At 35.9% G+C, this 22,190-nt stretch overlaps 1 long non-coding RNA gene across 1 annotated transcript; it reads right to left on the bottom strand.

Moving 5' to 3' along the window:
- Nucleotides 1-231: 231 nt before the first annotated feature.
- Nucleotides 232-10,403, bottom strand: LOC120235703. The gene is made up of 3 exons (XR_005529482.1): nt 10,215-10,403; nt 9,401-9,511; nt 232-839 (listed from the first exon to the last, which is right to left on the bottom strand). It is a non-coding gene; the product is annotated as an uncharacterized LOC120235703 (long non-coding RNA).
- Between the last annotated feature and the right edge of the window lie 11,787 nt (nt 10,404-22,190).

Genomic DNA, 22,190 nt, shown 5'->3' with positions numbered 1-22,190 from the left:
AAGTGTCTGTTCATGTCTTCTGCCCATTTCTTCACTGGGTTGTGTGTTTTTCGGGCGTGTAGTTTGGTGAGTTCCTTATAGATTCTGGATATTAACCCTTTATCTGATATGTCATTTGCAACTATTTTTTCCCATTCCGTTGGTTGCCTATTAATTTTCTGGGTTGTTTCCTTGGCTGTGCAGAAGCTTTTAATCTTTATGAGGTCCCAACAGTTTATTTTTGCTTCAAGAGCTGGATTCTTAACAGACTGTGTCACTCAAGTCCCCTAAGGATAGTATTGCCAAAGTATGATTTTTAGGTTGGGCACTACCTGTATTAACCAGCCCTGGCAAGGCCAGGAAAGTGCCCAGCACAGGGTTGGGGAAAATGGGAGGGAGAGAAAACCATTTTTTGAGTCACATTCATGTAAGACCTCCTGAGGCATTTCCCAATGACATAAAGTTACAGAGACAGGATACATTAATGAAAAATGCTCTTCATGCATTTTAAAAACTGTCCCACTAAAGATGAAATTACCTGTCCTGGACTGTATTTTATTACATATGTGAAATTCTTATAATTATTTTATAGGTTGAACATTATACCTTATTTTAGTTTTTATGCTGCTATTTCAATTTATTAAATTATTCAAATGTAAATTGATATTATAGATTTGTAAAACTTGATTTTCCTTTAATACTGTTATTTCAGGGGAAAAAGGATGGAGGAGGAGGAGGAGTTGGGGGGGTGGAGGAGGAAGGAAAGGAGGAGGAGAGAGACATCAGCAGTAAAGGCAGCCTGGGATTCTCTCAGGCTCTGCAGCATCATGTTTGGAAATGTTCTGGCATCTCTGTCTCTTCTGAAAATTTAAATAAGCAAATAAAAATTAAAAACAAAAAAAAATGAAGAAATGAAGTAAGGAAGGGAGGGAAAAGTAAGAATATTCGTAATGTGCTTTTGTATCTTTGGGTGAGAGAACGTACATTTCAGGCAAGCACATATAGAGACAAATTAAATTATTATTCCAATTAGCCTGCATTTAATATCATTATCTTCAAGGCCAGAGAAAGTCTTTGGTTTTTTTCTTTTTGAGAAAGTTTTGTAATACTATGCATAATGCATTTAATTTTTAAAATCCCTAGACTTGCTTGTCTTCCTGCGCAGCTTTTAAATAACGTAACATATTTAAACTATTTTTTAATACTTCAAAGACATTAAGACTTTGGCAGAACCAACCCCCCAAAAAATGTTGAAATAGATTACATTTAAAACAAAATAATAAAATTCAATGGAAAAGTAAACAAGTCAAAAAAATAACATTAAAAAAAAGACTTTTCCTAGTAGTAGTACTGAATATAAATTACCTATGTCTGTAGCCAAAGATATTCAAGAGATTTGTATGTATAGAAAGTATGTATAATAAGTAAAATTAACCATTTAGATAACTTCAAAGATATACAATATTTAGTAAAGAGAAGACAGTTTATAGAGTTGTTATTTAATGTCAGAATTGATAAAGACATTCAGTATAATTCTAGTAATATCCCCAGTAGATTTTTCATGGAACATGATTATATGATTTAATTTTTTTTGTTTACTTATTTTGAGAGAAGGAGAAAGCCAAGTAGGGGAGGGGCAAAGAGAGAGAGTGAAAGAGAGAGAATCCCAAGCAGGCTCCCTAGGGTCAGCACAGATCCAAATGCAGGGGTTGAACTTACGAACTTGAGATCATGACCTGAACAAAAGTCAGAGGCTTAACTGACTGAGCCATACAGGTACCTCTAATTTTTTAACCCAAATTACTGACAAAAATCTGAACAAGAAAGGCAGGACTTTACCTCCAGATATATTATAAAATTATGTTTATTAATACATATTAAGTATTATATTAGTATATCTGTCACCAAGTTGATAGGTGTATGAGAATGAGTGCCTTAAAACAGGCCTGTACAGGATCAAATTTTCATATATGTTCAAAAGGAGTATGTAAAATTAAATCTTTTTTCAACAAAATAAGTTACAAAATATTTATATTTTAATAATATGACATTGGATCCAAAGTTACAAAAATATTTATGTTTTAATAATATGACATAGGATCCCTTTCTCAGAAAAATTAAGGAATTTGTTGTTAAAATTAAACTTGAATACTGTCATCAGAGAATGTAGGTTAATACATTTTACAATCTAGAATGTACAATAACTTCTTATAAATGACCCAAAAGTACTGATTGTAAGGGAAGTGACAGAAGTTACCCATTCTTGTTCACCTAAGGACCCCTTCAACAAAGGTGGAACTGTAATAATAAATATTAGAAAATATATTTTTGATACCCAAATTAACAAGTAAATGTCTATCAAGAAGCTATTCACAAGTCCTATAAATCAGTAAACTCACGTAACTAATAAAAAAAGGGTAAGATAATTAAATATTTAACAGAAGAGTAACCAAATACACATATAAACATAAGACAAGATATTAAATATAATCCATAACTAAAAAAGACAGTAAAGACATATGATTTGGCATTCATTACACAGGAAAAATTTAAATGATGTGGCCATATTGTAAACTTGTACATTTCTTTTTTTTTAGGTGAAAGTTTTTTTTCTTTTTTTTCTTTTGTTCATTTTAGCCACTCTGACCGCCATGAGGTGGTATCTCAGTGTGGTTTTGACCTGCATTTCCCTGATGACGAGGGATGCTGAACATCATTTCAAGTGTCTTTTGGCCATCTGGATGTCCTCTTTGGAGAAGTGTCTGTCCAGTCTTGTGCCCATTTCTTCACTGGATATTTGTTTTTCAGGTGGGGAGTTTGGTGAGTTCCTTGTAGGTTTTGGATCCTATTAGTTTTATGGATTGTTTCCTCTGCCGTGCAGAAGCTTTTTATCTTGATGAGGTCCAATAGTTCATTTTTGCTCTTGATTCTCTTGCATTTGGGGATGTGTCAAGTAAGAATTTGCTGCAGATGGGGCGCCTGGGTGGCTCACTTGGTTAAGCATCCAACTTCAGCTCAGGTCATGATCTCACAGTCTATGAGTTTGAGCCCTGCATCAGAGCCTGCTTTGGGTTCTTTGGGTTCTGTGTCTCCCTCTGTCTCTGCCCCTTCCCCACGCATGCTCTGTCTCTCTCTGTCTCAAAAATGAATAAACGTTAAAAAAATAAAAACATTAAAAAAAAAAAGAAACTGCAGCGGTTGAGTTCCTGATTTCTCCTCTAGGGTTTTGATGGTTTCCGGTCTCACATTCAGGTCCTTGATCCATTTTGAGTTTATTTTCATGTATGGTGTGAGAAAATGATCTAGTTTCATTCTTCTGTATGTTGCTGTCCATTTTACCCAGCACCATCTGTTAAAGAGGCTGTCTTTTTTCCATTGGATACTCTTTCCCGCTTTGTCAAAGATGAGTTGGCCATACATTTGTGGGTCCAGTTCTAAGTTCTCTATTCCATTGGTCTTTGTGTCTGTTTTTGTGCCAATACCATACTGTCTTGATGATGACAGCTTTGTAGTAGAGGCTAAAGTCTGGGATGGTGATGCCTCCCAATTTGGTTTTCTTCTTCAATATGACTTTGGCCATTTAGGGTATTTTTGTGGTTCCATACAAATTTTAGGATAGTTTGTTCTAGTTTTGAGAAGAATGCTGGTGCAATTTTGATTGGCATTGCATTGAATGTGTAGATTGCTTTGGGTAGTAATGACATTTTAATAATATTTATTCTTTGAATCCATGAGCATGGAATGTTTTTCCATTTCTTTGTGTCTTCTTCAATTTCCTTCATAAGTTTTCTATAGTTTTCATCATACAGATCTCTTCTATCTTGGTTAGGTATTTTATGGTTTTTATGCAATTTTATGGTTTTTATGCAATTGTGAACTGCATCAGTTTCTTGATTTCTCTTTCTGTTGCTTCATTATTGGTATATAAAAATACAACCGATTTCTATACATTGATTTTGTACCCTGCAACTTTGCTCAATTCATGGATCAGTTCTAGTAGGCTTCTGGTAGAGTCTGTTGAGTTTTCTATGTAGAGTATCATGTCATCTGCGAAGAGTGAAAGTTTGACTTCTTCTTTGCCAATTCTGATGCCTTTTATTTCCTTCTGTTGTCTGATGGCTAATGCTAGGACTTCCAAGACTATGTTGAACAATAGTGGTGAGAGTGGACATCCCTGTCATGTTCCTGATCTCAGGGGGAAAGCTCTCAGTTTTTCCCCGTTGAGGATGATGTTAGCTGAAGGCTTCTCATAGATGGCTTTTATGATGTTTAAGTAAGTTCCTTCTATTCCGACTTTCTCGAGGATCTTTATTAAGAAGGGATGCTGTATCTTGTCAAATATTTTTTTGCATCTATCAACAGGATCATGTTTTTTATCTTTTCTGTTGTTAATGTGATGTATCCCATTGATTGATTTGTGAATACTAAACTGGCCCTGTAACTCAGGAATGAATCCCACTTAATCATGGTGGATAATTCTTTTTATCCAGATCCATCAAAGGGATGCTGGCTTCGTAGAATGAGTCCAGAAGTTTTCCTTCGATTTCTATTTTGTGGAATAGCTTGAGAAGAATGGGTATTAATTCTGTTTTAAACGTCTGGTAGGATTCCCCAGGGAAGCCATGTGGCCCAGGGCTCTTATTTGTTGGGACATATTTGTTAACTGATTCCATTTCTTTCCTAGTTATGGGTGTGTTCAGATTTTCTATCTCTTCCTGTGTGAATTTTGGTAGAGGGTGTCTGTTTAGAAATTTGTCCATTTCTTCTAGGTTGTCCAGTTTGTTGGCATATAATTTTTCATAGTATTCCCTGATAATTGCTTGTATTTCTGAGGGGTTCGTGTAATAAGTCCATTTTCATTCATGATTTTGTCTCTTTGGGTGCTCTCTCTTTTCTTTTTGAGAAGTGTGACTAGAGGTTTGTAAATTTTGTTTATTTTTTCAAATTACCAAATCTTGGTTTCATTGATCTGTTCTACTGTTTTTTTTTTTCTTTTGTATTCTAAATTGTTTATTTCTCCCCTGATTTTTATTATTTCTCTCCTCCTACTGGGTTTGGGGTGCTCTTGTTGCTCTCCTTCTAGTTCCTTTAGGTGCATTGTTAGATTTTATACTTGCATTTTTAAAAATTTCTTAAAATAGGCCTGGAGTGCAATGAACTTTCCTCTTAGAACTGCCTTTGCCATATCCCACAGAGTTTGGATTATTGTATTTTCATTTTAATTTGTTTCCATATATTTTTCAATTTCTTCTCTAATTGCCTGATTGGCCCATTCATTCTTTAGTAGGGTGTTCTTTAACCTCCATGTTTTTGGAGGTTTTCCAGACTTCTTCCTGTGATTTCAAGTTTCATAGCAATGTGATCTGAAAGTATGCATGGTATAATCTCAGTTTTTTAAAAATATTTATTGAGGGCTGCTTTATGACCCAAGATACATGATGTATCTTGGAAAATGTGCCATGCACACTTGAGAAGAAAGAATTCCATGACCTCACCATGTAGAGTTCTAAATATATCTGTCAAATCCATCTGGTCCAGTGTGTCATTGAAGTTCATTGTTTCTTTATTGAGTATCTGTCTAGTTGATCTAACCATTGCTGTAAGTGTAGTATTCAAGTCCCCTGATATTAGCTCATTCTTATCCATAAGATTGTTTCCTTTTGTGATTGTTTTATGTACTTAGGTCCTCCCATATTTGGTGCATAGACATTTATAATTGTTAGCTCTTCCTGATGGATAGACACTGTAATTATTATATAATGCCCTTCTTCATCCGTTGTTACTGTCTTTAAAGTCCAGTTTGTCTGATATAAGTATAGCTACTCCAGCTTTCTTTTGACTTCCAGTAGCATGGTAAATATTTCTCCATCTCCTTACTTTCAATCTGAAGGTGTCCTCATGTCTAAAATGAGTTTCTTGTAGGCAACAAATAGATGGATTTTGGTTTTTTATCCATTCTGCTACCCTATGTCTTTTCATTAGGGCATTTAGTCCATTTCCATTCAGTGTTCTTACTGAAAAATATAGGTTTAGAGTCATCGTGTCCTTTGTAGGATTTATGCTTGTGGTCGTGTCTCTGGTATCTTCCTTTCCTTGCAACATTTCCCTCAGAGAGTCCCCCACAGGATTTCTTGTAGGGCTGGTTTAGTGGTGAGAAATTCTTTCAATTTTTGTTTATTTGGGAACTTTTATCTCTCCTTCTTTTCTGAATGACAGGCTTGCTGGATAGAGGATCCTTGGCTACATATTTTTCTTTTCATCACATTGAAGATTTCTTGCCATTCCTTTCTGGCCTGCCAAGTTTCAGTAGATAGGTCTGTCACCACTCTGATAGGTTTCCCTTTGTATATTAGGGCATTTTTATCCCTAGCAGCTTTCAGAATTTTCTCTTTGTCCTTATATTTTGCCAGTTTCACTATGATATATCATGCAGAAGATCGAATCAAGTTACGTCTGAGGGGAGTTTTCTGTGCCTCTTCGATTTCAATGTCTATTTCCTTACCCAGGATGGGGAAGTACTCTGCTATAATTTGTTCAAGGACTCCTTCAGCACCTTTCCCTTTCTCCTCCTCTTCTGGAATTCCTATGATATGGATATTGTTCCATTTGATTGTATCGCTCAGCTCTCGAAGTCTCCTTTCATCTTCTTGCATCAGTTTATCTCTCTTATTCTCAGCTTCCTCTTCTTCTATAATTGTGTCTTGAAATTCACCTATTCACCTCTCTGCCTCTTTAATCCATGCATTGGACGCCTGCATTTTATTATGCATCTCATTTATAGCATTTTTTAAAATTCATCACAACTATTTTTAAGCACCATTGTCTTTGTAGCAATAGTTTCTCTGATGTTTTCCATGCTTATTTTTCACGCCTAATGATTAATTTTATGACTATTGTTCTAAATTCTTGTTCAGTTATGTTGCTCATATCTGTTTTGAGCAATTCTTTAACTGTCATTTCTTCCTGGAATTTCTTTAGAGGAGATTTCTTCCGTTTCGTTATTTTGTCTAGCTTTCTGTGTCTTGTTAGTTTTAAAAGCTTGTTATGCACTCTGCACCTGCGAGTACTGCTGTATTAAAGAAGGCTCATTGACTGTCCATGGCCTGTCCATTCAGGAAGTCTTGTTTGAATGTTGTCTCATGGTCTCTCTTGTTGAGACTTTGGTTACTTTATTTCCATACTCGTAGTGGTATTTGGGACTCTCCTCTATGTGTACTTTGGCTTGTTTCTTGAGGTAGTCCTGGAAAAGAAAACAGACAGACAAACACACAGGTAACAAAGACACACAAATGCACAGACAAATCCAACAAACATGCAAACTGAAAGGGAAAATGAAAAAGAAAAAGAAAATGAAAGAAGTGAAAAAACAGGAAGGGGGAAAAACAAATAATAAAAATAAAAATAAAAAAAAATAAAAAGAAGAAAAGGAAAGAAAAAAGAAAAATACCCAAATGACAAGGGACAGCCTAAAAGCATAAAACCAGAATTTCCAGCCAAGTCAGTGACAGCTTCTTCCACCAACAGCCCCCTGATTCGAAGCACTGATGTATTAAGTCCCATATACAGGAGGATGAATCACTCATGGTGTTCACTTATGTTCTCTTGTGATTTAATAAAAAATTATCTATTAGCAGACTCATCGAGTATGAACATACAATGCTGTGTTTAGATAATGGCACAGGTGACTTCCTGTGAGGCAGTAATAAAATACAAGACCATCCTATTCTGTAGAATATCTTTTCTCATTACAGATATTTCTGTGTTCAATAAAAACAAGGTTTGTAGGCTATCATTTAAGTCTTGCTGGGTGCATTTAAAAAATTAATGTTTTATTTATTGTTGAGAGAGAGACAGCATGAGCAGGGATGGGTCAGAGAAAGAGGGAAACACAGAATCTGAAGACAGGCTCCAGGTTCTGAGCTTTCAGCACAGAGCCTGATGTGGGGCTCAAACCTACAAACCATGAGATCATGACCTGAGCCGAAATTAGACGCTCAACCGACTGAGCCACCCAGGAGCCCCCATTGCTGGGTGAATTTAGAAAGGGCTTTCATGTGTGCTATAATGTTCTCCAAGCCAATAGAACGAATAAAGACAGTGGCCACATGATCATAGTGGTGAAAACAAACACATTCCTCTGATCTTGAGGAAAAAGAGAGGGAATTTGGAGAGAGAGAGTCTCAGTTAAAAAAAATATGTTGTCCATCTCTTGAGTTGTTAAAGCCACTGATTGTTGGTATTTTAAGAAAAACAATACTGGCATTATTTCCCATACTAACTTTATGTTTTGTGGGACTTGGACAACAAGGGGGAAGGCTATTGAATGTATACAGAAATTCTGGTGGGTGTGTAACATCAAACTTTTACTATGTACTCTCAGACAGCAGATAGAATGTGATATGGTTGAAAGAGCACAAGTCAATGTAAGACAGGAATTGGATTCTAATGCTTACCAACCATTAGGCAATGAACCTCTGAAGTCATTATTTCCTCTTCCTGGGAAGACTGAGTTAGCTGATTACTGAATTTTTCTTAACTTTGAATATTCTCCAATCTAATATGATATGGAGTGTTTATATTTTCTTTTTTTTTTCAAGGTAAATGCAAGTCTCTTAAAGCTGGCTCTGTGCTTTTCTTGCTTAATCAAGTGCACACAAACTTACTGTCTTTCACTTAGTGCTTACAGAATGAGTGAGTGATGTTATGCAAAACGGTGCTGTATTTATCACAATGCAAAATATTGTTTCTATTAGCAAGTAGTTTACTCATATGCCATAACTGTTTCTAACTGTAGAGAACACATGGCTTGGAGATCATGAATCTTTAATAGATTTTGAGGTTTAAAGGCACTGGGATAAAAATAGACCCTGGGACTGTTGAGTACTGTTGATTATGCATTAAATTTTGCCATGCGTCAGAAGGATAATATGTTTCTATGAATTCTGTTTCTGTTGCTCATTATCTGTATCCTACATCATTAACTTTTAATGAATATGGGCTTTTGTTTGCTGTCCCAACATTGGAAATGTTCATTTTTCTTCTCCAATGCCTAGCACTTTTAAGAAAAAGCAAAGGGTATTTTCTTTTGGTATGCAATTCATATTTACAGCTGGGGTTTAGTCTCTTGAGTTTGTTATAGCTGAAAACAGAAGGAGATAGAATCCTTGGCAAAAAATCTCCAAGATTTTGTTATCAAATCATTATATCCTCACTCCAAGAGCAAGAATTTTTTTTTTCTATGGATACTAGGGAGATTATGTCCTGACATAAATTTCCCTGATGCCCCAAAGAAAGACTAGAACAATGCATTTCAAAATGTTAAAAGCTGAAGGAAATATGCTTCAGATATCATGCAGTCAGGCAACATGACATTCAATAGGGGAATATATTTAGAGCAGGGTTTTATTTCATTGACTCTTACCTTATGCCAGAGAGTGGTTTCTCTGTAATTGCCATTCATGAAAGTACTTCTGACTTGTAGATGGTGAGCAGACTGATTCCAGTTGAAGATCACCATGGCATGGGGCCTGATCTATTGAAATAACCAAAAGTAAGGGGAACAGAATATTTGTATATCTTCTCTTTAAGCAGAGGTTGCATACAAAGGTAATTTCCAACAGCCTGTGGCTTGATTCCACATATGAAGAATTCAGTTATCATGTTCACAGAATGAACTCTTATAACTCAGACCCACCTATGTGACTCTGGCTTTTTAAATTTTATTGATCTCTGCTCCTGAGAGCTGGGGAATCCAGAGAATTTTATTCAGACTTTCATCCTATGGACTGGAAAGCACTTTTCTGCCAGTGCAAGCACTGTGATTGCTACAAATCTCTTTAACCATGGATACTTGGGGATGGACTAGGATTTTTTTTCCACATATCATTTAGCTGCCCACAAAAAGTTCTCTGTCTAACGTTAAAGATTAAAGTTCTGTTTCTAGCCTAGATGTATTTACACTGTGGTCCACAGGGTCTGAATGGGCTCCTATAGAACCATCAGAAGGTGCCATGGGACATGAGGGTCAGAGTTACACGATCCTATTCTGTTGAAGCAGAGTGGTTCTACCATTATTATCTGTTGCACATGTTAGAATTGCCTTAGATTAAAGTTCAAGAAAGGATTAACTGCAAGATCCTGGGCAGTGAGGGTTCTAACTTCATCTTCCTTTCTAATACTATAAAAGATCTCTGCTCTGTTAAATTGTATTCTCTTTATTCAGAATATTGCTGTACCTTGTTGAGGCTTTGCCATATTTAATGCAAGGCCTCTGGCTGTGAACGCTGTGGGGAGCAAGTTTCTGATTTGAAGACACACTCTGCCTTCTCATCAGGAACATCAGTCCTTTAAAATCCAGTCACCTGCTTCTCCAGCTCAGTCACATAAATATCCTCCATGCAAGAGTAGAAAAGGCCTCCTCCATCCTGTACCAACAGGGATTAAAGAGATTCAGCTCATCTTTTTTCTGAATCAGATAAGGTGTCAGAATTAAGGCTCTTGCATGCCCCAAATGGAGATTAGTAGAAATTGAATCACAGTGTGCAGGGTTGTTAAGGAAAGACCTATTTTCATATCTCTGGGTTATAAACAAGCATGATTCTCTTAGTTTACAAATAAACCATGGGATTAATGTATTGGGGAGGATTTAGATGTTTAGATTGTTGATGATTGAGTGGCAGCCTCAGAAAGATTATGCTATAAGTAGTCACCTAACTTACAGCTGAGAATGTCTCCCAGTAACAGGGACTTTCTCCTGAACAGTGCTCCCTTGGTTTCTAGTGCACTGACCCATCTCCCTGTGAAGTGCATGTCTTCCTTCCAGAGAAGTATTTAGATGTGTGCTATATAGAACAGAGTGTCATAACATTGAGTTCAAATTCTATGAGAAATGAGAGGAATTTGTGATTTCGTTCATGCCTAGTGGAATCCTCTCATCTTTTCTTTTTTTAAATTTTTTTTTTTAATGTTTTATTTATTTCTAGGAGAGAGAGAGACAGTGTGAGCAGGGGAGGGTCAGAGAGAGAGGGAGTCACAGACTGAAACAGGCTCCAGGCTCTGAGCTGGCAGTCAGCACAGAGCCCGACGCGGGGCCCAAACCCACGAACCGCGAGATCATGACCTAAGCGAAAGTCGGACGCTTAACCGACTAAGCCACCCAGGCGCCCCCCTCTCATCTTTTCTTAAATAGCACAACCATGTATCAAGTAAATCCTCATCTTTGTAGACTGTGAGGTAGTGCTTTAGTGAATATGATATAATAATGAGTGATTGAATCCATGATCTATGACTTAGTAACTGGGTGATCCTGGACATGATATGTACCCTTTCTTAGCCTAAAAAGGAAATAATCATAGGCAGAGAATTGGACATAACAGAAGCAGTGGTCATTAGGCCATACTTTGTTATTCTCAAAATTCATCACCTTTTATAAATCATTTCCTCTAGGACTCTGTTACCTCAACTGCAAATGAGGAGACTCTTCTGTCAAATGTTTTTCTAGATCTAAATTTTAATTTTCATTCTGATTGGGAATAAGAGAGAAAGTTTGAAGGTGAGATTCAGGATTAGTTTCACACAGAAGCTTGTGTGTGGTCCTTAAGGTAGAATCAGAACTAGAACTATACCAGACCATGAAGAAACTAATACAGGTGTGAGGGGCAGTGTTAGCTCTGGCACACAGGTGGAAAAGCACAGATCACCTATGTGCCAGTGCTCAACCTAGACATTTATCTAGGTGATGGTTTATTCATGAGTCTAAATTAATCAGTTGTTGAAAATAGATTATGAAGGCTACATTATTCAATAAAAGGACTTTATTTTTATTTCTTGTTTATTTTATAGTTAAATATTTTTATTTTATCTTTTTACTTATTAAATTTTATTTTTTTTAATTTTAATTTCAGTGTAATTAACATATTGTCATATTAGTTTCTGATGTGCAATGTAGTTAGTGAGCAATTCTGTACATTACTCAGTGTTCATCATGTTAAATGTACTCTTAATTCCCTTCACTGATTTCACCCATCCCCCTACCCACTTTTCCTCTGGTAACTATCAGTTTGTTCTCTATAAAATATTCTTTTTGAAAAAATATTTAAGCTTATTTATTTTTGAGAGAGAGATGCAGAGAGAGAGTGAGAGAGAGAGATCTCAAGCAGGGTCCAAACTGTCAGCACAGAGCCCAATGTGGGGCTCGAACGTACAAACCATAAAATCATGACCTGCACCAAAACCAAGAGTTAGATGCTTAACCAACTAAGCAACCCAGGCACCTTATAAGATATTATTTTTTAAATAGAGCATCAGCACAAAAACATGCAATATGCAGTCTAAAAAATATCTCCTTGTGGTACAAAATTAAAAGTTGATAACAAATAGTCTGTTGGTAACCAACAGTCTCTGGAATGTTTCCGTAAACTTTGCAAGTTCAAAAAAACTTTGGGAAATACATGTGCACATCAAATAGCAAAAAATTCTCGTTGGAGTGGCAGTCTTTTTTTCTGATTGTATGATTATTAAGATACAGTTTGAAAACCATGAATGTCAAGGTAGCTTATTAATGAAGATAGAGAAGCCCAGTGAAAACAGGTGCTTATCCAAAGTTTCATAGTCACTACTTTTTGACTTAAAAGCCTTCAAAATAGGCAGTGGTCAAGAGCATTAACTTCTTAAATTTTTGTTTGTTTGTTTGTTTTTGAGAGAGGAAGAGGGAGAGGGAGAGACGGAGAAAGAGAGAGACAGAGAGAGAGAGGCAGAACATGAGTTGGGGAGGGACAGAGAGAGGAGGAGACACAGAATCCAAAGCAGGCTCCAGGCTCCAAGCTGTAAGCACAGAGCCTGATGCAGGGCTCGAAATTACGAACGTGAGGTCATGACCTGAGCTGAAGTCAGACCCCTAACAGACTGAGTCACCTAGGCACCCCATGAGAGCATTAACTTCTTAACCAGAGACATGGTGAGAGCATATCGTTGGGGTGGTGAGAATAGAATTGATTTTCCTTAACATTGTCGGGGAACAATAAAAAATTCTTTAGAACAGAATGAATTTAAAAAACCTGTCTTTGAAATGGAATGTTTTTGGGTTGTATATATATATAAGCCGTGGGTTAAATCAGAGCTATTACTTTTTAAAATGTTCATGTTTGTCTTTTGTTAAAAACAGGGAGGGAAAACAACCTGTAGAATTGGAGATAGAAGAGCAAAAATAAATAACTAAAACAGTATGATCTGTAATCAAGTTAGAGAGATGCTAATGATATGGCATAAAGACTTTTGGTTTTAGGCTTATCCCAGTTGATATCTCACATCCACCCTTTATGTGCTATATGAATTTAGCACAGTGGTATAAATGTAAATATAAAAAATGAAACCACACAAATACTGGCAGAAAACAGGTGGATCCCCCTTTAAACTGGGATAGGGAAAGGCTTTCTAACTAGGACTCTACCTCTTTTTTTTTTCTGGCAACAACACTAATTTTTCTTTGGATGATTACATGTGACTTGGGTAAAAGTCTCAAAGTACATTGCTTTCCAAGAATATACAATAGGGAAAAGACAGTTTCTTCAATAAACAGTGCTGGGAAAACTGGGCCACTTTCTTACACCGTACACAAAAATGAACTCAAAATGGATTAAAGACCTAAATGTGAGAGCTAAAACCATAAAAATCCTAAAAGAGAACAGAGGCAGTAATTTCTCTAACATTGGCCATAGCAACATATTTCTAGATATGCCTCCTAAGGCAAGGGAAACAAAAGCAGAAATAAACTGTTGCAGCTACCTCAAAATAAAAAGCTTTTTGCACAGTGAAAAAACCATCGATAAAACAGAAGGCAACATAGTAAACGGGAGAAGATATTTGCAAAAGATATATCTGATAACAGGTTAATATCCAAAATACATAAAGAACTTACACCATTCAACACCAAAATATCAAGACAAAACAAAATAAAAATCTGATTTTAAATGGGCAGATAACCTGAACAGGCATTTTTCCCAAGAAGATATACAGATGGCCAATAGACACATGAGAAGATGTTGTGTCACTAATCATCAGGGAAATACAAATGAAAGCTAGAGTGAGATATCACCTCACACCTGTCAGAATAGCTAAAATCAAAAAGACAAGAAATAACAAGTGTTTGCAAGGATGAAGAGGAAAAGGAACCTTTGTGTTGCACTGTTGGTAGGTATGCAAGCTGATTCAGCCACTATGAAAAATGGTTTGGAGGCCCCTCAAAAAATTGAAAATAGAAATACCATATGATCCAGTAATGTCACTACTGGGTATTTACCCAAAGAAAACGAAAACACTAATTTGAAAAGATATATGTGTCCCTATGTTTATTGCAGCATTATCTACAATAGCCTAATTATGGAAGCAATTCAAGTACCTACGGATAGATGAATGGATAAAGATGCACGCACACACACATAATAGAGTATTACTCAGCTCTAAAAATAGGATGAGATCTTGCCATTTGCAACAACATGTATAGACCTAGAGAATATTATCCTAAGTGAAATAAGTCAGACTGAGAAAGCAAATATCATATGATTTCACTCATATGTAAAGTCTAAAAAACAAAACAAATGAGTAAACAAAAACCCAACAGACTTATGGTTGCCAGAGGGAAGAGAGTGAAGGATGGGTAAAATGTGTGAAGGGGACTGGGAGATACAGATTTCAACTATGGAATGAATAAGTCATGGGAATAAAGGGGGCAGCAGATGGAATATAGCCAATGACACTGTTATAATGTTGGATGGTGACAGATGGTAGCTATACTTGTGGCGAGTGTAGCATAATGTATAGAAATGTTGAATCACTTTGTTGTACAGTTGAAACTAATGTAATATTGTGTGTCAGCTATACTCAGATAGCTATTTTTTTAATTTAAACAAAAACCCACAAAAACAAAGTGCATTGCCTTCTCTGGGTAAAACTTGAGCAAAACTAGTCTAGTTAGACTTTTCCCCTGAAATTTAAATTAGTTTTAACATCTGTGGTCTATATTATTAAAGCATTAAAGAGAAGGGAGCTGGATACATACAAATTACTGAATCAGTTTCCTCCCTGAAAAAAGTGGAAATTGATAGAATTACATTCACATTGAAAAATTCCATCTGGACTGAAGGGAGAGAAAGAAGTAAAAGGGCAAATACTTTTTTTTTTTTTTAATTTGAAAATTGTGTAGGGAATGGGAGTTTGGAACTTGACATTTTAGATATGAAAGAAGTGGCAAAATTGGAAATGATAACTAATAGAACAGGAGAAGGCACTTATCAGACTTGGACAGATGATGAGTTCTGTTTTGAGGATTATTGGATACTCAATAATGTAGGACATTTATATGGATTTAAATATGCACAATTATACAACATTCACAGTGAACAACAGATAGAGTAAGGTAATGAAGATACTAGAACTGATCTGGGCAGTGGATCTTGTCTTTCTAGGGTGCTTGATATACTCTGTAATAGATGAATAGTTACACAAATTAATCAAAAATTTAAGTACCTATCAATTAAGAACACAAGGATTCTCAGTTTTCTACTATTTGTTCATCTACCTTTCAGGATTTTTTTGGATTTTATTAAAATAATTCGCTCTGCTGACCAAATTCTATTGATAATCACTAAACAAAGTCCTTATTTGCATATTCCTTCAAACATATGATTAAATTTCAATTATTGCTAATTACAATAAGTTGTATACTTTATTATATGCCTCACTAAACATAATGCCCAATCCACATATAGGTCTGAAACAAGAAAAAAAAAAGAAACTGGTGGTCCACTGGAAAAAAAACCTCAAAGGAATAAAGATGGGATAAAGACAAAGACCAGAAATTTCAGAAAGAAAAAAAATAGAGTATAAGGAATGAGAGAATGGGAGGTTTCAATGCCATTGAATGAAACGTAAATCAGAGTTTTGAAGATTTCTGAGGTAGTATAGTTACTTTGAATAGAATAGGTACTTGTGATGACCAGTCTTATATACAACCATAGTCTTATAGAGATGAAATTATGTTGAAATCCATATTGTTTATAGGATGAAAAGATGCCCAGTCTGTAACAAGGTCTCTCAAAATAATGGCAGAAGCTGGGTTAGTTAGGAAGCCTGTGAACTAAGTTGTGGGATTAACTAAGAGAGTGGGAAATAACAGTGGTGAGAAGCACCATTCATTCATTTATTTTAGCTATATCCCTTTCAGCATCCCCAGATTGTCACCCAGTCAACAAACCTGCTACCCCTACTTTAGAGGATTAGGATCAAATGTGAAAAAAACATCGGAAAGCTTGCAGCAGCTATCAGATGTAGCTGTTCTCTCTGCCTTTGCTTCTAAATAACATCAGACTGGTCTGTAAATCCTAGTCTCAAAGTGATTCTTTTTCTTCTGGCATCTATCAGTGTTGTGCAAATTGAATACCAGTTCATCCTTCCTTATTATGATATTTGAGGTTTCAGATAGAAGAAAATGACTTCATGAAAGAAAGATTATTTTTATTAATCATGAGCATTTGCTAAAAGAGTAATAAACAAGTGGATGTGTACTGATAGGCCAACCAAGGGTTATACCTCTGCCTGATAAAATATAGTTGCCTTTTGTTCCTGTGAAACTATCCTAAATTTGTAAGGGGAATTATTTTCCCACTCTCATAGTACAGACTGATAGCAGGGAGAAGGGCATGTAGATTTAACCAGAGAAGAATTTAGGAGAGTTACCCTAGGAATTTCATTAATTGAATAAACTCTTGTTGAAGAAATCAATGCTACTCATGGATGTTGCAAAATATGATTGGTTGGAGGAAATAAGAGACATTTTGAGGGACCTACAGCCTGACAAGCAATACTTTATCATGCTTGCATGAGTGGCTTAATTTCTCCAAGGACTAAACCTCAGAATTTGTGATTTTTGAAGAGAGTATTACCTAAGCAGGGAAATCCACAGGCTGTCAAGTAAAGGAAATCAGTACGTCTCTTTTTCTCATTTCAAAAAAGGGACTTATTATTGTGCACTAGTATATAAAATCTCAATCAGAGACTTATATACTTAGAATGATTCTGGTTGCTCGTTCTAATACTATGTAGTTTTAGGATATACAATGTTTTGTCTGAAAAGAAGCATTGTAAAGACATAAATACAAGATTTCTTTTCTTTATTTGTCAGCTAGTAATTTATCTTGGTACTTTATCTAATTAAATCGTCACCCCGACTAAAGAATACACTAGTTAATGCTACATGGGATGGTAATGGTAATAGAAATGTATGATTTCTTCTTTAGGTACCAAGTAATAGCAGCTTAGGGGTAAGGAGGACACTAAGAGAGGAGCTTGGAAATATCAAAAGAAGATATTCACCAAACTCTAATTTTGTCCATAATCAGTTCTAATTTTTCACACAAAATTTTGCCATCTATTCATGGTCCAGCATGAATTTATCTTTTCATAACAAATGTTCTCATTCAGATGGGTGAGTTGAAAGAATTATATATTCAGGGAAAATATGATAAGTATATAAATATGAAATAATTAAATATTTTAGGTTTCTAGATAACAGAGCCTAAGGCAAAAGTTTGCATTCTATCACATTACAGGAGTTTGCTATCAGAGAAAAGCAAAAGTGAAAGTTTAAGTGAGACAGAGAAATAGCACAAATACGAGAAGGAGCAGTAGTTCTCAACAGGCACAACTGATGGTTAGGACATCCTTAGAAAGACTAAATAAAACTTCTGTATTTCAGGGAACTTTGTGAAGATAGGCAGACAGAATAAGTTATCTTCTGGTCTATTCCCAGTCTCCATTCCTCATTAATCACAGCCTATATATATATATAGGTCATTAATAATCTATATGCCCAGGATTTGTTACTTGACTCCTTATGTAAGCTCTCGGGATGTCAGAGGTTCTCTATATTCAGACAGGCTAGTCCTCAGATGGCAACTGTGTCCAGCTGTCATCTAGCACATGTGAGATTCTTCCTCCATGGTGGTGGTAGCAGCTTGAATCATCTCCAGGGCCATTTTGGAGGTAGATATTATCCAAGGTCTAAAGTTGGTGTAATAGGTGAGGTTGAACATATCTTAGCTGGCACATTAGCTTAGTTTAGAAAAGCCATTTTCATGTCATTCTTGTGCATTTGGACCATGCAAGAAAGAAAGTCACCCTCTTTTGTAGGCATATTTGGTCCTTTGAGTCAGTTGAAATATTCCAAAAAGAGTTAAATTAAAAAAAACTAAACTAAATTCAGGTGTCACTGTTTATAGCCATCTCTCCTGTCCCATCTGTTTCAGATTTCCCTCACTTTTGACCATCACTTTGTTTTCATGTGGGTGTTTACTTAGAGGGATAGTTCCCATTGAGCCCCTGGCCTATACAGTTAGCTAGTTTGTCCTTTGTCCTTGTGGATGTTTGGTGAAGTTGATCATTTTCATATAATGTTGGGTACTACAGCATCAAAAGAAAGCCTAATGGATCCTCAGGGGGGTGGGGGGTGGAATGTATTCTCATCATCACTCTTGAGATAATCAGAATGTATTATTACTAGCGTAACTCCTTCCTCTGCTTGCTAGTTACCCCAAAAGAAAAGCCCAAAATACCAATGTGGTAACCTCATACTGCAGTTCAATGAATACCTACCATATTCCCTGGCAAGAGCACAGCTCCATGTTTCTCCTAAGAAGCAAGAACAATTACCTGACAGATCCCAAGATTTGGAGAATGAGAAGTACAAATCTCTGAAGTGTATAAATGGGAGTTCATGATTCTATTTCTCCTTGATTACCAATGTATTATATTAGGGACACTGAACTTGATAGAATCCATTGATTCATTACATAAACTGCACGCTGGAAGATAGTGTCCAACCCCACAAGTTGTTTTCTACTTTGTGGATTTAATCAGGCCTTTAGCACTCACAATTCAATAGTAGCAGCACTGTTCAGTCAGGCTGACTGATTCTTGATGGAGTACATGGTATGTATGACCAGTGAAAACCATGGTTATATTATAAGCTCATTGTCACAGCTGCTTTTCTGTAAAGGTCAGAGGCAGTAGCATGTAGGATAACAGATTAATATTAGGCATTCTGTAAATCTTTAGATAGTGATACAGGTAACTGCATATTATCCAGGCTTTCTCTGCTGCTTCAGTTACCAAACATAGGTGATGAGAGCCATTCCAACTATTGATTCTAATATGGTTGGGTCTCTAGTTCTGCCAAAATGGGAGCAGTTTGATGAGACTGACCAGCCAGTGTTTGGATAGTTGATATCAGTGAAGAATGATACCATATTAATAGTTCAGGATTGGTCTCTGTTACTGGCATGTTGGATATTCAACAATGGCAGTAGCTAGCACATTTTTAGGGTGAAGGAGGCCCTGTTTTGGGGCTCATGCATATGTTTTATTTTTTCCCAAATGGTTACTCTGACCATGAATGAGCACACTGTACAAGTACAGGAATGATCAGGGGAGGAGTCAAATTAACAACCACAGGATGACTTACCCATCCCATCTACAGTTTTTGAGGAATTTATCTTTGGTGAATTATCTCTTTTGATCATTGACAGGGTGCAAAACAAAACAAAACAAAACCTTGCAGCTTTTGTGTTTAAATTCCTAGCTTTATGTGGGTACCTATTTATCAATTAACCTTATCCTGAATTTTGCAGTCTTGTTTCTTTCAGGCCTCTAAATAAACCATGCAGCCATTCTCCACTGTGCAAGATCTCCTCAGATCTCCTCTCCCACCAAACAGTGAGTTTTACCTCATCATTAGGTTTTGGGTTATTCTTTAAGTAGACTATCTTCCCTAGTTAGTGACAATATATTGCACTGATTATCTTGTGTCATTTCCTCCCTCGTGAAGGAGCCACATATACTGTTTCACATACCCAGATTAATTCTAGACACTGGTTCCAATACTATGTAGTTTATAGGATAGACGATGTATTGCCTGGAAAGAGGCATTGTAAAGACACAGGTAGCATGAATTGAAGAAGAGATAACAGGTCAAATGAAACAGACAGATGACAATGGGAGTCTGGACTTTCCCATCATATAATTTACTTCTCCCATTTATATCTACTCAAATCCAGTTTCAGATGAACAATTGCCATGATATAAAATAAATTATGTCTGTGCTTATTCCATCATGTGATTGGGTGAATCTGATAATACCCTCAGCACTTAGTCTTTTGCTGTGTAATGATCAGGTATTATGTTTTTATTAGATCCAAATGGGAGTATCTGAAGTTACTGTAAATGGGTGTGTCCTTTGAGTTGCTGGAAATAGTTTTGATGGAATTATTTTTCCTATGAAGTTTCTTTTTTTTTTGTTTGTTTTTTATTTATTTCTGAGAGAGAGAGAGAGAGAGAGAGTATGAGCAGGGGAGAATCAGAGAGAGAAGGAGACAAAGAATCTGAAGCAGCCTCCAGGCTCTGAGCTAGCTGTCAGCACAGAGCCCGACACGGGGCTCGAACCCATGAACCGTGAGATCATGACCTGAGCTGAAGTCGGACACTTAACCGACTGAGCCACCCAGGCACCCCTTTCTATGAAGTTTCACTGGTGCTCCCTGTAACTGCTTATATTCTAGATACCAAAACAGATAAGCCAAAGCCAAAGAACAGAGGAGGTCAGAAAGAAAAAACAAACAAAACCAGCATCTAAATGCCTACTACTTCCCTGTGTTAGGAACTCGGTAATAAATATTAGAATATTTGTCATCTTATAAGAAATAGAAGAAAGAATAGAAAAAAAGAGTTATTTTTGATTATGTTAATGGTATAATGTTATTAAGAGATGTATACTATATATATTTACTATATATATATTGCTAAGGGGAACTCAATGAAAAACATATCATCTTTCAAGCCAAAATGGATTAGTTTATGTTACTGAACATAATGCCTATACAAACTCAAATACAGTGCTGGAAAAAAGGCTGAATTGTCAAGATGAAATAGTTGAAATAGAGATAAGTCACAAATAGAATTAGCATATAATTCTGCAGTAAATCCTAACTTATTTGGATAGGCTTGATTCAGTTAAAAAATAAGACTTACAGTATACTTTTATGTTTAGGGGAAAACATAACTAATGTGTGCATAATATTTGTATACTTAAAAATGTTTTCATATATGCTATTTTAATTTTACTACTTGCAAGTATTATTGTGGGTTAACAAAATTCTGACTTCTTGCCAAGTAGAAATACTGTTGTATCCAACTTAATAAAAGAATAAAGAATATTGTAGTAAGTATGTTACTGGTAGGACTTGTACAAAATATATTCCTAAACAGTTTTTTTCACATAAAATGAATCAACTCCCCCTAAAACGTGGCTTTATGATGTTAATTTGCACATGAATCGTCATTTAATAAATGCTATAAAATATAAAACTAATGCAAGCTCTCACTAAAGTTAAAAATTTTAGGATTCTAGTGTATGTGAGATAATATCAGGAAATACACACTTTGCATTTTAATTGTTATATAAACATTTTGGGATTAGGGAGGTACTTGCAATATCCAGTTTATATTATCAAGCAGATATATGTAGAAAGACTTAAACATAATTTGTGTGAGTGAACTGGAAAATTGGATTTCTTCAAAATGGGAGAATTAATAGCAAGATATGTACAGGCCATAGAAACAATTATGAACACAGAATCCGCAAAGTTGTGGATATAAGTTCATTCATGCACTGATTGCATAAAAAAATCAAGGTTTCCCATCATATTTCTTCTGGCTCTTGCAGTCAAGGGGTTACCTGAGGGGTTTCTTGAAGTGTGGGATTTTTCAGTGCTAAAATCAAGGTAGTCCCAGCAAATGGAGAATTAACCACTTAAACTATTGGACACATTTCCTTAGGATAATGAGTACAGGCAATTTATGTGACTGGTGGGAACATTTTGGTCATCTCAGATACTCTCTTGGGGATCCTTATGATATGATTATTCCCAGAAGGTTCCAAAGCACTTCTTGCATTTAAAAACAGAAACTTTCAGGAAAGTAAGAAATCATTCTCAGATCATCTTGACTGAATTCCCAACAAATAAATCTGAGATTTTGTTTTCCATTCTCATGTATGGCCTATCTGCTATCATACTGTTGGCATTAAATTTATTGCTTAATGCTGATGAATATTTAAAGTAAATTACAGACATCATGTGTCCATTGCTTCATCTTGTATCCCAAAT

The sequence above is a fragment of the Hyaena hyaena genome, unplaced genomic scaffold (genome assembly GCF_003009895.1).
Source record: "Hyaena hyaena isolate Hyena2069 unplaced genomic scaffold, ASM300989v1 scaffold_136, whole genome shotgun sequence".
NCBI classification, from domain to species: Eukaryota; Metazoa; Chordata; class Mammalia; order Carnivora; family Hyaenidae; genus Hyaena; species Hyaena hyaena.
The sequence above is the reverse complement of the archived record's forward strand: the minus strand, read 5'-3'. Positions and strand labels throughout refer to the sequence as shown.